An 18,121-nucleotide genomic window follows, 5' to 3' on the forward strand; every position below is an offset into this window, starting at 1 on the left:
TCATGGAGCCAAAATAATGAGAGCCTACAACATAATACTTTAAGGAAATTATAGAGAGGTCTGGCCACATGCCTGGAAATTAAGAGATTGAATTCTGGAAATGAGCATCCTGAGTTGATAGTTTTAAACATCAATTGATAATTTATACTACGTAAGAAAAGAAAATTTCCCCGAGCAAATCTGCATCCACCTGGGAGCAGGGAGTCATGACAGCACACAGACCGGTTTTCAGAAAGGCCACTGGCTTAGGGGAGCCATTGGAGTGGATGGCCTCGGGGCCTTTATGAAACCACAGGTGCAGAAGTTGGCCTCCCTCTTCATTCTAACATATGCTTACCTGTTGGGCTACTCACCACAAGGTCAGCATTTCGAAAGCACCAGCCACTCCTGACTGACAGTCTCACGGGCAGTTGTACTCTGTCCCACGGGACTGCTGTTCATGGGAATCAGTTCAGTGACAATGCCCGATACAAAGTCCATCCGTAAACTAGAGAACCATAGTCTGAAACTTATTGGTACATGTTCAGCTGTCAAAATAGGGATTAGATTGGTTTCAGTGGGTCAGGGCTGTCTTGTGAAGACAGATGTGTTCTATAAAGCTGGGTCCTAGAGCCTAAGAGTTGCCCATCATTGTTAGCTCCGATCCAAGTGAGCACTTAGCAGCAAGCCTATTCTGTAAATAAGGTCCACCGTCAGTATTACATTGATGCAAAACAAGTTTCAACAGAGCCAAGCTGGACTAAGAAGAAAGGTCTGGTGGTCTGCTTTCATTTCCTATGACAATTCTACAACTCGAATCCTCCCTCCCCAGCCCCCATAATGCCATCGGCGCAAGACTAGGTAGCATTTCACTCTGTTGTGCCCGGGTCACTGTGTGTCAGGTGCCAACTTGGCAGCCAATAGCAAGAGTCAGTAGAGTGGAGCTAACTGATTTGTTTGGGCCTCAGTTTCCTCATCTTGAAATGGGCTTAAAGAGCAATTAAATGAGACTGTGTGTATAAGACTTTATACCTGCTTCCCACTCTGGACTGGACCGAAGCATGTATCTAGGTATAGGCAAGAGATAAAGCTCATGACACATAGAACCCAGGAACAGGAGTGGGAATGGTGATAACAAAAGGGTAGGGGGGAAGGTGGGGAGAGGTGGGGAGGAAGGGGGTACCGATCACAATGAGTAACACATAACCACACACACCCCTATCCAGGGGGGAGAAGAACAGAAACCAGAGGAAAACTGAGACAGCGGTTGGTGTGAGATCTGAAAATAACCATCTATAATCTATCAAGGGGACACGAGGGGCAGGGTGGGGGGAAGAGGAGCTGATCCCAAGGGCTCAATAGAAAGTAAATGTCTAGAAAAGAATGATGGCAATATATGTACTAATATGCAAGATACAATTGATGTATGGATTGTAACAAGAGTTGTAAGAGCCCCCAATAAAATGATCTAGAAATAAAAGCTCTATACTATAAAACCCAAACTAACCTCACTGCCACCGAGTTGATTCGGACTCAAAGCAACCCTTTAAGACAGAGTAGGTCTGCCCCTTTGGGTTTCTAAGACTGTAAATCTTTATGAGAGCAGAAAACCTCAGCTTTCTCCCATAGAGCAGTTGGGGGGTTCAAACTGCTGACCTTGCAGTTAGCAGTGCAACTCCTACCCCACTCCACCACCCAGGCTCCTTCTATACCAGAAAGCAGTAAGAAAAGTACTAATAAGCAAAGTGCCATCTGATTTTTGCTGTGAACTGGGTCTGAATGTGGAAAGGCGACAGGTAATATTTTAGACAAGAACGATTTCAGCAAACGTGATAGACTGGAAAATGTGCACTCACACAAAGGCTACAGTAAGCACAATACAGGGGGAAGAGAGACAAACAACTCGTGAGGGGGCACCAGCTGAGCGCCAACACCCATTGAGCAGTCAAGGAAGGCTGAGAGCCAGTCTGCTGCCGTGTGTGAGAAGGGGCGCTCCACGTGGATCAGGACCATTCCTCCTAAGCCTGGGATAGAAAGTGAGCATGTTCGCTGCAATTCGGACCAGTCCCAGGTCACTGGGCCCCGGGGTTGCTTTGTCCTTGGCATCCCTGGTTTAGAGGTCAGCTGGGTCCAATGCTCCCCTTTTGGCACTGGGACTCCATACCTCAGAGAACCGGTGCATCTCCAAGCATTAGCCAGGGCACCAGGTTCAACCTGCTCCGCTGGCCCCAGTGAACCTACAAAGCAGGCCTGGACAGCGATCCACCCCCCCACCCCCCACTGTGCCTCCCCCACACTGTTGGTTCAGGGTGTGAGGCTTCAGCCCGGAGCTGGCAGAGAGCAGCGCTATTTGTACAGAGGCAGAGCGAAGCCTGTGGGTTCCAGCCCCGAGGCCATGCGGAGAGACACAGACAAAGATGGAAGCAGCCATCCCGGCGGCTCCCTACGACTTTTCCTGCTGCTGCCTTTCTACTCTGTTACTCTGTGCGCAGCCGCCGCCCCCCATGCACCCCCCCCCCTTCCCCAGTGCTCGATTCCTGCCCTGACCAATAGAAAGGACACTGGTGGGACGTCTGTCCATGTAAGGGACAAACGTGGTTCCTAACCCAGAAGTTCACGAGAGGCACTTCAGGTCCCACACAGGATCCAGCCCGTTCTTTCCATCTCGTTTCTTACCACAGCCTTTTAGGGACCCCGGACATCATGTCCACCAGCTGCTCTGGGAGGAGGGGCAAAAGGTGTTGTCTACTCCCATAAACACTTCCGGTCTCAGAAGCACACAGCAGCAGCTCTGCCCCGGCCCATACGGTCACTTTGCATCGGAATGGCCTCGATGGCAGGCAGTTTGGTTTTGGTTTTGTACTGAAAATAGGACAAGCCCACTGCCATCTGGTCAATTCCAACTATAGTGACCCTGCAGGACAGAGTCGGAGTATAGGTTTCTGTAACCGTCACTGTTTATGGGGGCAGACAGCCTCCCCCTTTCCTCTGGAGCAGCTGGTTTCAACAACCACCTTGAAGTTAGCACCCCAACGTTGAACCCGCTGGTCCACCAAGGCTCCTTGCTCACTGCCAGCAAGTTCATTCCAACTCACAGTAACCCTACAGGTCAGGATAGAGCTGCCTCTTTGGATGTCTGTGAGACGTGACTCTTTACAAGAGCAGTGAGCCTTGTCTTTTGGAGCAGCTGGTGGTTTCAAACTGCTGACCTGGCTGTGACCACTATGCCCCCAGGGCTCCTACTGTGCCACCTCTTGTTGCCATGGGGTCAATGCTGACTGATGGCGACTCCCTGTGGGTTTCAGAGACTATAACTGTTTACAGGAGTGGAAAACCCAGTCTTTCTCCCATAGAGTTGCTCGTGGCTTTGAACTGCCAACCCTGTGGATCGCAGCCCAACGTGTAACCACCACAATAGCGGAGCTCCTTTTACCAGGGTTCTTTCAGGACTCCATATTCCAGCCAAGAAGGAGCTCCAGCTCTAATCCATATCTAGGGAGCACTTTCCGGGCCCCTCTGGAGAAAGATGAGGAAGCAAGCTGCTGCAGAGAACACAGCCTGGGAAGCCCCGTGGGGCCGTTTCCCCTCGCCGGACAGCAGTGGGCTGCATTGGGGTTTGGGTTCCCCACATCCATGCATCCACCCTTCTCTCCATCCGACAGGTCTAGATCCTCCTGTTCCTGTTCAAGTCCACTCCTCCCTGAAAACTTCCGGGACCCAGCCCTCAATTCTGCCCCCTCACTCTCCTAATCCTGACACACAGCATCTGGTGAGTAATAAATGAGTCTGAGATTTCTAGTGGTGAATGTGTTTCCTCCCGCCCAAGCTTTGTGCCAGCTCGTGTCCTATCAGGTACTTAAGTCTTTGTGGAATGACTGAGTGGCTAAGACAAGGATTTAACTCTTTGTAGAATGACTGAGTACTGAAAACAGGATTACCAGATTTAAAAACACATAAAACAAAAAAAATTATCAAGAGGAAACTTTGTAACACTCTGATACTTAGAACTACAGAGTGCACACATGAAGACATTCCAGCACAACTAGGGGTTATGTTATCGTATGAAGGATTTCAGCTAGCTGTCAGGAAGAACATTGCATATGAACATTGAACGCTGAGTATGGAAGGCCAAGAGGAATCGATGCATTTGAATTTGGTGTTGATGGAGAATATTCAAAGGACCGTGGACTGCCAAAAGGACAAATGAATCTGTCTTGGAAGAAATACAGCCAGAGTGCTCCTGAGAGGCAAGGATGGCGGAACTTCATCTTACATCCTTTGAACATGTGGTCCGGGGAGACCAGTCCGTGGAGAAGGGCCTCATACTGGTAGAGAAGCGGGGGAAGACCTTCAACAAGATGGATTGGCTGACTCGATGGGCTCAAACATAAGAACAATTGTGAGGACGGCGCAGGACCGGGCAGTGTTCTGTTCTTTTGTACATAGAGTCACTATGAGTCAGAAGCAACTCGGTGGCACCTAACAACAAGAACAGAGAGAAAAAATGTTAAGACACCTGTGAGATCAGGAAAAGGCAGCTCAGGGACATCCAATGTCATGCTCACGGGCCAACAGAAGAAACCGCATCATACAAAAGCTGTGAACGGACCGTCTAGAACTCCCTCACACATTTAACTTCTGCCGCCAGGGACTCTGCTATGGTCCCCAGCATTTGTAGGGCTCAGGCACTCCCACCTTTGTGAGAAAGGCGTCCTGGTGTCTCAGCATGAAATATTGAGCGCTAACCACAGGTCGGAAGTTCAAACCCAATTCAGATGCTCCAGGTGACCTCTACAAGAAAGATGAGGCTGTCTGCTCCCCGAAAGATTGGCGGCCTCCGACGATCTGAAAGGGTAGTTCTTAACTCTGTTCCTCTGGGGCCATTCTGTGAGTCAGCATGGGCTTACAGGCAGTGGGTTTGGCTTTGTGAGATATTCCTAAACATCTCGCGTCACTCATTCATTCAGCAGCCAAGTCTCAGCAAGCATGGAGGCGCTGGCAGCTCTACCCCAAATCCCAAACCACTGTCATCGAGTCAACTCTGACTCACGGAAGTCCTCCGGAGCAGGCCCTGTGGTTAGCAGCCCATGGCTCATAGCTCCCGAGTCTCCACCTTCCAGCTGAAAGACAGCCAAGTGCAGACAAGTACTTGGCGATCCCATCAGCAGGAGATGCTAGGATGGAGCGAAAACAGCCCACGGGAGTAGCCCGGGCCTGGGACAGGGGAAGCTACTTTTCATATACGGGAGCCAGGAACGCCCCACTCGGCTAGACCTCCTGAAGGAGGCAATGATGGAAGTCTTAAGGAAGAGAATTCCAGCTGGAAAGCCGCAGGGCGGCCAATGTGGCAGGGGCACGGGCTCAGGGGAAGATGGTAGGTCACGGAAGGGGGCCGGTTGCACCGACTGTGGGAGGAGTTACAGCACGGCTGTGCCTGCCGTGTGTCTTCAGCAGGCTAGAACCCGGACTCTGCCCTCGGCGAGGCCCAAAGCAGGTTGGCTTCATTTTCCACCTGACAACCTCTCACAGGAGCTGCAAACACTTCCAAGTTCAACCCAAACGTCTTTCTCCTGATCTCCGACGCTGCAGTCCCCAGGTGTTCGTTCATTCGTTCACTCATTCAACATGAAGCAACTACTGTGTAGAAGCCTAGGAGCCCTGGTGGCGGAGAGGGTCACCACACAGGAAACTCTGCTCGCTGCCAGGTCAGCAATTCAAAACCACCCCTACCTAGCAAAGAGCTCTACTCTCCGAAGCCCAGCGGGGCAGTTCGACCCTCGCAGTCAGTACGGACTCGATCACAGGGTGTTGGCTTTTAGTGTACTAACCTACAAGGCATGTCAGAAAGAATAAAGCCCATTCTCCGGCCTCTGACAAATGGGGGTTCCCGGTCCCCATCGTCTCTCTTTCAGGCACTCTCCAGTAGACGGGTTTCCTCTTGGTGGGAGAGGGCACCACACTAAGCGCAGCACCCCAGCACGGCCACACAATAGGACCCCTGTCCTGGACACACAGTAGCACTAATGTCATCAAAGTGGGGGTTCCTTTATTAACCGTTCAGCCACCTTTGCTCATTTTAAACCAAGAGGCAGCCAGTGTGGTTTACGTAATTATGCAGAATTAACTCCGCAAATGCATTCGCCTTTAAAATGAAATCATGCACAATTATATAATGTCAAAGGCTGACATTTCATTCTTTCCTGTGAAATAGATCAGCGGTAGTCACATAGGTATGTATAGCCCTCTAGTCTTTTCTTTCTATCCCTGGACAGCTCACCGCAAGGTCAGCAGCTTAAAACCACCAGCCGCTACTTGGAAGAAAGACTGGGCTTTCTACTCCCATAAAGAGTTACAGTCCAGGAAACCCACAGAAGCAGTTCTACCCCGTCCTATAGAGTCGCTATGACCCAGAATCGACTCGATGGTGGTGGGTTTGGGTTTTGAGGATGTGCCTATACACATAAATCTACAGAATCATTTTTATTTGCATTTCTTACTTTTTTTTCCTGCGACAGCTTTCCATTCATGATCTGACTTGTCCCTTTAATGCAGTGGTTCTCAACCTGTAGGTCGCGACCCCGTTAGGGGTCAAACGACCCTTTCACAGGGGTCACCAGATTCATCACAGTAGCAAAATTACAGTTATGAAATAGCAACAAAACTATTTGTGGGGGGGTCACCGCCACATGAGGAACTGTATGAAAGGGTCGCGGCTTCAGGAAGGTTGAGAACCACTGCTCTAAAGATGTGCCGTGATTCCGGGGTAGACTTCTCACCTCCATGTGGGAGTCCTAGGTTTGACTCATGGCCAGCGCACCTCGTGAGGCCAGCACACCACCTGCCTGTCTGTGGAGACTGGCAGGTTGCTGTGCTGATGCACACATCTCAGCAGAGCATCCAGACTAAGGCAGGCCAGGAAGAAAAGCCTGGCGGTCTACAGCCAGACATCAGCCAAAGGAAACCATATGGATCTCTATGGTCTGATCCACAACTCATGATAGTACAGGATACGAGGGCGAGCCAGCATTTCAGTACATTGTACATGGGATCACCTCTCACAGGGGCCAATCAATGGTAACTAACGATGATTGGGTTGCACAGAACGACGAAGCCATATGTTATTGAACCATTCGGTTGGGGAAGAACCTTTAGATTGTTCTGGATTTTTGTCAAAACAGTCCCCACCCATCAAACCAGATCTTCCCACTCCAGGGCAAGGACATGTGTTCAAACGTAAATAAATGCAGGGCTCTGCTTGGACCCTGGTGCGCTTCGCAGGCTTTTCATAGCCCCTGGTATGTTTCCAGGGCTTTACAATGACCCTGGGACATTTCCTCTTGCTGCTCTGGGGTTCTTCCCCCAGGTCCATCCAGTTCATTCGGAACCCAGACCTCATTTTATTAGCAATTCCTGCGGATTGTAGGTCATCTCTCAGTTCAATAAACATGCTCTCTCTGTGGTCAATGAAGCCAATAAAACTGTGGACTAAAGAATGCCGCCAAAATTGTCTTCCAGTTTAACCTCCGGTCATTGGCTGACAGGAGTTGAGGTTGGAGTTTTCAGAAATCTAGGCCACAATTTTCAATTGTCAGAGTCTCTGGGTATAACTTTTGTTGTGTTTATCTATTTTTAAAACCCTACTTTTTGAGATCCTGATCTGTTTAAGGAGTCTGTGGGTAGTAGAAGTGATTAAATAAGTCTCGGCTGCTAACTTAAAGTTCGGTGGTTCCAATCCACCAAAGGGTGCCTGGGAAGAAAGGCCCCTAAAAAATTTTTTTAAAAGGATCCCCTCAGTTGGCTGTGGAGCACAGGTCTACTCTGACAAGCTGTGGTCACTGTGAGTCAGTCAACTCAATGACGTGGTTTGGTGGTGGTTTGGTTTGGTCTGGTCTGGTTTGGTTTGGTTTGGTTTGGTTTATCCAGGCAAAGCATGGTTTGGTTTGGTTTGGTCTGGTCTGGTTTGGTTTGCTTTATCCAGGCAAAGCATTGTTCCAGGCCTTGCCTTTAAGGCACTTGAATTGAAAACAGTGCTGGCAGGTTACCATGTAGGAAGAGGGCTGATGGACACTGGGTGGTTATTTAGGAAAACAGAACATCCCAAGTGGGATGTGGAAGCCACACCAGAGCTCTCCAATGAGAGTCCACGATGGGAAATCGTTTGTGGTAAGGCCTTTGGGGAAAGGTCATGACGCGAAATGATGAAGGCTGGCAGAATGTTGAGAGAGGGATTGCTGAGAAGCCATAATGGCTGGCTTGGCCTCCCACGCCTTCTTGGAGAAGCATCCGCAGAGACGTGAACTAACTGATCCAGGGCCTTTTTGCTTCTTGATGTTACAATTGGCAGAACCATTTCTCATCATGGCCCATTGTCAGAATGAATGCTGTCGGGCGTGCAAAGCCTCTGTATGCCACCTGCTGTCTGCTCGGGGCAACTGCAGAGCCTGGTGCAGCCAAACCCTGGTGACTTGTGTCCACAAGGGCAAAGGCAGCAGTCCAGTGTCCCTAGGAAACTCCTAGGCCTCAGCAGCTGCATGCCCTCCACAACGCTCTCTGGTTATCTTAGCTTGCTCCGGAGTTTATTTCCAATTTGAAAGTGACACACTGGGCTGCGAGTTGAAACCACCAGCAGCTCCTCCGGAGAAAGATGGGGCTGTCTACATCCATCAAGAGTCTCAGAGTAGTTCTACCCTGTCCTAGAGGGTCAGCATGAGGCAGAATGGACTCAGGGTTCTTTGAGTAAGGGTCACAAAGAAATCAGAAGGGTAAGACCGGGGCTGCACTGGGGTAAGTTTTCCCAATCAAATTCTCCTAGGACAGCCCTTCTATGAATGAGCAGGAATATTGTCCTGATGGGGAGTGGGGGAAAGATTCCTCTGCTCAACTCTCCTGGCCTTTTCTTCGCCAATTATAATTTTCCTGTTCTTAAAACTTCTTCAGAATTATCCTGTGTTTTTCAAGAACATCTATCAGATGGTCCCTGGTGCGGTCCCCCCAACACAGTGACCAGAACCTTTGGAGTTGACCTCTCTGACCAGAATTTAATAGGCTCAGCAGGTCCCTTTAAAAGTCGCCTTAATGGGGCTCAGACAAATGTGCTTCTGAGAGAGCTTGTCTGCAACCACCTGGATCACAGAGACATTTTTAAACACGTTTCGTTTGGAACAAACCTGTGCAGATGTGACCTGGACCCATAATAGCAATATTTTTGACGTGCCCTCACCCTTCACTCAAAGAGTTTAGGCTCCATATTAACTGTCATCTACTGTTCAACCTGAGAGAGAGAGAGAGAGAGAGAGAGAGAGAGAGAGAGAGAGAGAGAGAGAGAGAGAGAGAGAGAGAGAAATTGGGCAATTTTGGATCATAGTAACTCAAGAAAGCATGAATTTCCCCTACTTTTTTGGACTTTTCCCAGAGTGAATTGTCTCACTACACAAAATACAAGACAGTCAAGACGCTGGTCCAGCGAATGACACTGCCTGGCCAGGCCCCCTGTGAAATGGTTCTGCACACAAACGCACAGTAGACCCTGCCAGCATCTCTGTCCTGCTTTATGTGCGGCAGGACACCAGAAGAAATTCCTAAGCCCACATGCTTGTGTATGAACCCACAAACATTAAAGCAAATAGGACGAGTCTGGGCACCCCGGCCAGTCCTACCCGGCCTTGTGAAAAGAAGTCCTATTCAAGTCTGGTCAAGCCCGTCAGAGAAACGGCAGCAGGAAATTATGAATAACGCCGTCTGAAGTTTTGGTGGCATGCAAAAAGGGACTTGTGTACAACCCATTCCAGGTATAATGTTAGGAATAAAAATTATTCTTGGGACTGATGGTAAAAATGGGGCTTTTCTTCCCCTCGTATGGCAAGCTCTTAAAACTTGGGGAGCCCTGGTGCTGTAGCTGTTAGGTGTGGGGCAGCCAACCACATTTCAAAACCACCAGCCACTCACTGAGAGAAAGATGGGACCTTCGACTCCCCTAAAGAGTTACAATTTCAGAAAACTGTCCTAGAGGGTCGCTGTGAGTCCATCAACTTGATGGCAGAGGGTTATGGCAAGCTCTTAAACACTCACATTTTCTAAAATTCCCGAGTGGGTGTTAAGACTCCTGGCGACTCACTTCCTAAAACTGGTAAGAATTATCATTCATTATATTAATCTACCTAAGAGGTTTAATTTCCCATCCCAAACAGAAGCAGGGATCCTGAATAATCAGGAGACTCTCTTCAGAAGTCTATGCGAAACTGGGTGAATTTGCACCCAATGGGCAACAAACTTTTTTGTTATGATTGTTGACTTGAGGTACCATCAAGGTAATTCAAACTCATAGCAACTCCGTGTGATGAAGTCGCCAAAGGTAAAAATCTGTTCAGTGGTGTTTTCACCTGCCAGCGCCTTGGACTACCTTTGTGTGTTCACACATGAACTCTATGGCTTTTAAGGAGTAGAAACCAAAGACAAAGTCTTTGTGACTAACAGGAAATACACACAGGTATTTTGTCCGTTCCCCCCCCCCTCCTCTTTTTTCAAGTGGTTTCTTATTGGCTAATTCTGCTCTGTTATGAATGGGGAAATAATGACGTGAATTGGCCTGAGAGAGGTAAGATGTGGTCTTGTCGGAAGTATGGGGACAGACTAGAAGTGGTATATTCAGCACACTGATTCTGTATTTGTTCTTATGTGTGTTCAGAATTTTATGAAACCGTGGAATTCCACTCATCCAGAGAGTGGCACAAGAAAGGCGAGAAGGACTACGCGAAAACTCAGTTGGGTCAGAAGATGGACTAATGGAAAGAATACCAAATAATTCTAAATTCACAAACTCCATCCCAACAGAACTCTGAGCTGTAAGGCCTCTTCCACCGAAGAGCTGGATGCAGAGTGAGAAGAAAGCGTCGGACTCTTAAAGGCTTGTCTTCAAACAAGCAACCATCAAAGCGAGGCTCCCACAAACCCACATGGAAGAAGCACAACAACTTGTGTGATCCAAGGATTGTAAATAATATAATCCAAACCCAAGGGAGGGAATGGCATCAGAGCTTAAATCATTGCCACATCAGTTTCAGAGCATTCTACCCCCACCACCCACCTCCCCATGGTTATATCTCCTATAAGATGAGTTATGAAACCAGTCTGTTCTGAGGCTCCCTCCTCCTGCCTTCATCATTAGATCTCTTTTGACCCATTCAAATTTTGTTCTCGTTTTTCAGTATTTTCTACTTTCTTTTCAATTGAGGTTTTCCTCTGTTTTTACTTTGTTATTGTTGTTTGTTTGTTTGTTTTTGTGTGTGTTTTTCTGTATATGAAATCTAGGACAGATAAATCTATAGCGATAGTATCTAGATTAATGGTTTCTTAAGGGTATGACAGGAGGGACTGGGTGGGGGGAGGTGGGGCGTTAATAACAATGAGTACAAGAAAAAAGAAAAGGTTCTAAAATGGATGTTGGCAATGATTGTACAACACTTCTTGAAATGATTGAACTATCGAATTGTATGATATGTGGATTATGTACCAATAAAACTTTTATTATTAAAATTATTTTAATTATGTATATTATACAATAAATACATTTATAGTTTTATAATATGCGTATAACTATTTTTCTATTTATACATAAGGTTAATATATACATTAAGCTTAGTTCTGGCCTCCAGGACCTTACCCAGAGGGAAGACTAACGGGATGCTCATGTTCCTTGAGAGGTGAAGTTGGAGGGAAACTGAGGAGCTGGGAAGGACATCGCAGGTAGAAGATGGAAAATGTCAGACATTGAAGGAGAGAATGGTATAATCATTGCCACATCCATTTTACAGGATTCCACACCCCCATCTCCATGGTTACTTCACCTTTAAGATGAGTTACGCAATCACAGTCCAGTCCGATGGCCCCTCCCTCACCCACTGTCAATGTCTGATCTCTCTTTCTTCCAAGGAAAACAGCTGGGGACATAGTCCATAGTCGAGAGTTGTGGGAAAGAAGGTGGGCAGGCTGGGTTGTCTGCGCTCTTAAGCAGAAACATGCTTGGAAAGCCACTGAGAACTTCAGAACCAAAGAATAACACAATCAGAGAAAGACCTCAGACCCATGATTCACATTTAACATAGGGTTTAGTCACACACACAAAAAGGACTGGAGGGACATGAGTTCATTGATTAGAAGGCTACTGAAATAGCCACACATCATATTAAGTGGCCCAACTGATCTGGTGGCAGAAAGGAAGAAACACTCGTTGAAAAGGATGTTACTGTGATCAGACACTGAACCCCACAACGGCAGTCAGCACCTCCACATGGCAGTTCCACCATCCCCTTGATCTAGTGCCAGTTCACCACCCCAGAGGGAGACCTTGTCCCCAATTAAACCGCCACTCCCCATATCCACTGCTAGCTGCTGCCCTGTTGTCTATCCTGATGGATCTGCTGCTTCTGGATATTTCGTATAAACGGAATTATCCAATATTTATCCGCATAATGTCAAGGCTCCTCCGTGTCATGGCAGGTATCAGGATTTTAGACTTTCTTATGACTCTTACTCCGTCGTGTGTGCATATAGACCACAGTTTGCCCACCCATCTACTATTGACGGACACTTGGGTTGTTGCCACCGTTTGACTATTGTAACTAGCAGTGCTATGAACATTAGCATGTTGTTTGTAGTTCTTTGGAGCACTGGTGGCACAGTGGGTTAGGCACGTGTTAGGCTGCTAACTGCAAGGTCAGCAGTTCCAAACCACCAGCAGCTCCATAGGAGAAACATGAGGCTTTCTCCTCCTGTAAAGACTTAGTCTCAAGAACCAACAGGCGAGGCTCTCCTCTGTTCCGGATGGCAGTTTGTTCCAGTTTGGGGGCTACATCCCAACGGCTGGAACTGTGGGATCAGGTGGTGGTTGCATGTGACATTTTTGAAGAACCAGCTACTCCTGATGACATTAGATCACCTGGTGACAGTTACACGTTTCCATCTATCTCCAAATAGGACGTGCTCTGGAACAAGCCGGCCATGCAAGTGCTCCCTCTACACGGCCACCAACAGCAAGCAGCCTTCAAGGGCCAGCCCACCTCTGCCCGCCAGCTCGGTGCCTCTTCCCCTGAGCGCGTCTGCCCTGGTTGCGTCTGCACTCTCAGCAATGTGTGAGGAAGGGCAAGGTGCGCTGTCCCGTTCCAGGAAAGTGGAAAGTTCCTCGGCACCCAGAGAGAGGGAGGTTCCCCCCAAGGGTGCCATTCACCCACCCGCCCTCCTGCCGCATCTTCTCAGCTGCACATCACTGACTTGTTCACTGGGTCTCTGGTGCTGAGCATGCGCACAGGTGAGGAGACCGCTGCTGCTGTTTTCAAAGAGGACGTTTCTGGGGGGAACGAACGGCCATGTGAGGGCAGAAGCCAGATCAGGAGGCTCCTGATCCATCGTGGGCACCAGGCCAAGGAGATGGGATCACCACCACCTCTGGATCTTCACGGGCAGAAGGGCGGGGACAAGAGGGGGTTGCTTTATAAGCAAAGCTAAAAGCATCTCAGAAATCTAGAAGCAGATGATGGGCAATACCTTCCCAGGCCACGTCAGGGCCTTGAACAAGCTCCGGACCAAAACAAGCTCCAGACCAGATAACTGAGTCACATTGGACCCAATCAGCAGCCTTGAAATAGGGCAACTGTGAGGAAACCTAGCCTGCCACCGCAGGGTTGCGTGGGAGCTATTTAATAGGCCAGGGTGACTAAAGTTCCGATCGCTTGATAACATGTATGTAGTCTTCTACTAACACATTTCTCTAGGTAGCTAGGAGTCATAATGTTCCCTGCGCTCCGCAGTTAACAGGTGGCAGCCAGAGCGAGGATCTGGTGAGCCTGGAGAGTTAAGGCCAGACCTGTCCCGCAATGAACGCAGTGCTTCCTGAGGGTAGTGACCATTGCGGCGGTGGGAGACACGGTGTGCATATCTTTTCGGAAGCTCTATTTATGGCCTCAGCCTGAGCGTTTCAGGGAACAAAGTCCAGGAGCACAGCTCACTTTTCTCACCTGAGCTCAAGCAGCCAACTTTTTCCAAACGCGTCGAAACACCTGTTTCTTGTGCAATTCTTTCTGTCCTCCTTCCCCGCAGAGGAAGTTCACCTGCTTGTCAGGTGTCCAGGGTGCAAGCTTACTCAGAATTTCTTGACCCGGCTTCACCTGGTACCAACTAATCATGGAAGAATTAGGTCACTAGAATGGTTGTTGTTTTAGTTTGCTTCAGAACAAGTCTGATTCTTACGCGGGTTTTGTCTTCACAAAACACAAGGACCATGAAAACGACTCGTGCCCATTTCCACGGAGCAAGAACTCCATCCACCTCGAGAGACCTGGAATGGCAGCCCCGGGGGCTCGCCAGCAATGGTTGGCTTTGGCTCTGAGCCTTTGCTGTCATTGATAAGGCCAATTAATCTCAGGTGTGCTTCAAGCCTGGGTGGATAAAAGGGAGCACACATGTGTTGGCACAGGCTGTCGTTGGCACCTGGGAAGGAATCCCGCATGTCAGAAGCAGGACTTCACAGAATTTACCATCTTCAGTAACCATGCTTATGTTTTTCTGGTTTTTAGTATATGAAACCCAGGATTGATGAATCTACGGGGACAAGTAGAATAAGTTTTCCTGGGGGGTGCGGTTGGGACAAGGGAGCCAAGGGGAGCTGATGTCAAGGAGATCAAAAGGAAGAGAATGTTTGTAAACTGTGGTAGCAATTGTACGAGACTGCTTGATGTGATTGAACTTAGGAACGATATGATGTCTGTATTAGCTCCCCATGAAATGGTTTGGAAAGTAAAATTTTCTACATGACCACAAAAGTAAACAAATAAATAAATCTCATAATTGTGTGTGGAAAAAAAAAAGATTAGGGCTGCCAAGAATGGGAAGGAACTTGACAGTAACTTTTTGTCATTATTACTATTATTGTTATTCCTGTTTTTTCTAGGTACAGTGTACTTTATTGATGGTGCACAGGGTCAGGCTCTCTAAGCCCCTCCCCTTCCTTCAGGGGTCTGGATGGGACATTCTCGGTGTTTTGGGGGCTTGGGTTAGGGGCAAAGACTCCCCAGCAGCCGAGGGCCTCTCTTCCTCTAGGGCTGTTTCTGGGGCTGCTGGTCCAGGGGGCTCTTACTCCTTGGAGGCCATGTGGACCATGAGGTCCACCACCCTGTTGCTATAGCCAAATTCATTGTTGTACCACGAAATGAGCTTGACAAAGTGGTCGTTGAGGGCAATGCCAGCCTCAGCATCAAAGGTGGAAGAGTGGGAGTCACTGTTGAAGTCACAGGAGACAACCTGGTCCTCAGTGTAGCCCAGGATGCCCTTTAGGGGACCATTGGACGCCTGCTTCACCACCTTCTTGATGTCATCGTACTTGGCAGCTTTCTCCAAATGACAGGGGAGATCCATGCTGGACACACTGGGGGTGGGGACACGGAAGGCCATGCCAGTCAGTTTCCCATTCATCTCCGGGATAACCTTGTCCACAGCCCTGGCAGCGCCAGTAGATGCGGGGATGATGTTCTGGGCAGCCCACGGCCATCGCGCCAGAGTTTCCCGGAGGGGCCGTCCACGGTCTTCTGGGTGGCAGTGATGGCATAGACTGTGATCATGAGTCCTTCCACGATGCCAACATTGTCATGGATGACCTTGGCCAGGAGGCTAAGCAGTTGGTGGTGCAGGAGGCAATGCTGACAATCTTGAGGGAATTGTCATACTTCTCGTGGTTCACGCCCATCACAAACATGGGGGCATCAGCAGAAGGGGCAGAGACGATCTCCCTCTTGGCACCGCCCCTCAGGTGAGCCCCAGCCTGCTCTGGTGTTGTGAAGACACCAGTGGACTCTACGACATACTCGGCACCGCCTTGCTCCACTTGATGTTGGCGGGATCTCGCTCCTGGAAGATGGAGATGGCCTTCCCATTGACGATAAGCTTCCCATCCTCAGCCCTGTCAGTGCCATTGAACTTGCCACGGGTGGGATCATACTGGAACATGTAGACCATGTAGTCAGATCAATGAAGGGGTCATTGAGGGCAACAATATCCACTTTGCCAGAACTGAAAGAAGCCCTGGTAACCAGGCGCCCAATGCGGCCGAATCCGTTCACTCCGACCTTCACCATCGTGTCTCGGGGATGCCGCTGGGACTGCACACGGGAACGGGAGAGGTGCGGTCTGTCACACGAGGAGGAGCAGAGAGCCTATTATTATTATTGGCTTATTTGGGTTTGTTTTCAAGGAGGAGATACAACAATATGCGACATGTGAAGCTTTGAATTACGGGGTGGGAAAAACTCTATTAAAGGCATACTTGGAAAAATTGAAAAGAAAATAATCATCTTTAAGAGTTGTAAGCTCTTTATAATTTTTTTGTCTGGAACTTGTACTTCTATTCATTCAAGCCTTTGAGCCACTTTCCAGTTGTATTATCTCCAGTTAACGGATAAAAGACACCGAGTATGGAGACAGCAACCAAGCTCCCCAAGGCAACACTCTGACAGCGAGGAGCATTAGCACCTGCGTCCCTATTTCTAGTGTCCAGACTATTTTTTTTCAAAGACTACATGAACATGCATGTTCCTTGCAGCACTACCCACAGTAGCCAAGAGGTGGAAGCACAGAGTCCATCGACAGAGGGATGGCTAAACAAAAGGTGGGCCATCCGTCCAAAGGAGTATTACTCCACCAGAGAAAACGACATCCTGACACACGCTAGGCCTGGATGAACCTTCCCAACATGCGGGCCATGAACTAAAGTAGACGCGAAAAGACAGCTAGTGTAGATTCTACTTCCAGGACACAAGGGAATGTCCAGGGACCAAGGTTTGTTAGTGGTGGCCGTGGGTGAGGGACGGGGGAAGCAGGAGGGTTTGCTTGGCGGGCAGTGAGTGGCGGTTAGCGGTGCGGAGAACCATTTGGGAATGGATGGTGGTGGCGGCGACACTCCATGATGAATGACATTGAATGCCACACACACACACAAATGCTGACTTGGCACATGTGTGTTTTGCATCACACACATTGTAACACACAGGAGAAAGCACGGCAGAGTAACTGTTACATCGAGGCCTCAGTGGACACAGCGGGCCCTTCTTCTACGTGCTGTCAGGCCTACAGTCCTGTTCACGCAGAGGCCATCTTCCCGGTGTGACAGGTGAATGGACTGGCTTCAAAGGCTCACATGGCAAAGTTCCTTTTAACTGGGACTGAACTTTGAAAATGTATAAGAGGTGCGTTATATTTCAATAAAACTACTGGGGGGGATTTCTTTTAATAAAATAAAAGAATCAAATGCCCTGTCCACAGTAGGACGGCAAAGATGCGATCACATTGGATTTGAGAGACTTTAGCCTTTAGTGACACTCACGTTGGCATTCAAATGACGTCCCCGAGAAAGGTTCTATGTCAGGTGGTAAATGATTTGAATCGTCCCTGGTAGTTGGACACTAGGACTCAATACAGAGGCATTCTTTTAAAGCGGAGTAGGCTGCCGATTCGGCGGAAAGCTCAACCCAGAGGAACGTTCCTTAGCAGTTCAACTGAAGTAGAACCCCAAAGCCAGCCGCTGCAGGGTCGAGAGGACGCGTGTTTGAGTTCCGGGGACTTGTGCCAAGACAAACAGAAGGGAAACCGATCGTTCACCAGGCACATGTGCTTGCCTTCCGTGTCTGGGGAGGGAGGGAGGGAGGGAGGGAGAGCTGCGCTGACAGAAAGGGGCGAATGGGGCAGGAAGGGGCCTCCGCCTGGCAGCGGGCGACGGGAAGATGAAGTCGTCCTTGTGAAACACCCTGCGCCCTAGAGGTGCCCTCGTTTCAGATTGGGGTGATCAGCAGGTGGAAGGGAGGCCGCAATGAATGCAAATTCTAGGGTGTTCTAGGAAGTGAGGGTGACTCAGCAAGGGTGGTGAACTGCTGTGACTCAGGCCTACTCAGGGCCAAGACCGGGCCAGGACAGGTTTTTTTTAAAGGCGTGGAGGCCCCTTTCTAACAAGCAATTAAGAGGCAGCAAACTCCTCAATAGAGAAGAATTAATAACATATTGGGACCTTTAACTAGGCATAGGCCTGGCAGGGCAGCCCGCAGGCCCCAGGCCCTTCCAGCCTCTGCACAGAATGGGCTCCTGGGCTCCGCTGTGTGAGGTGGCC

At 49.0% G+C, this 18,121-nt stretch overlaps 1 pseudogene; it reads right to left on the reverse strand.

Moving 5' to 3' along the window:
- Positions 1–15,095: 15,095 nt before the first annotated feature.
- Positions 15,096–16,118, reverse strand: LOC142461643 (glyceraldehyde-3-phosphate dehydrogenase-like; annotated as a pseudogene).
- Positions 16,119–18,121: the final 2,003 nt, after the last annotated feature.

The sequence above is a fragment of the Tenrec ecaudatus genome, chromosome 11, assembly GCF_050624435.1.
Source record: "Tenrec ecaudatus isolate mTenEca1 chromosome 11, mTenEca1.hap1, whole genome shotgun sequence".
Lineage (NCBI taxonomy): Eukaryota > Metazoa > Chordata > Mammalia > Afrosoricida > Tenrecidae > Tenrec > Tenrec ecaudatus.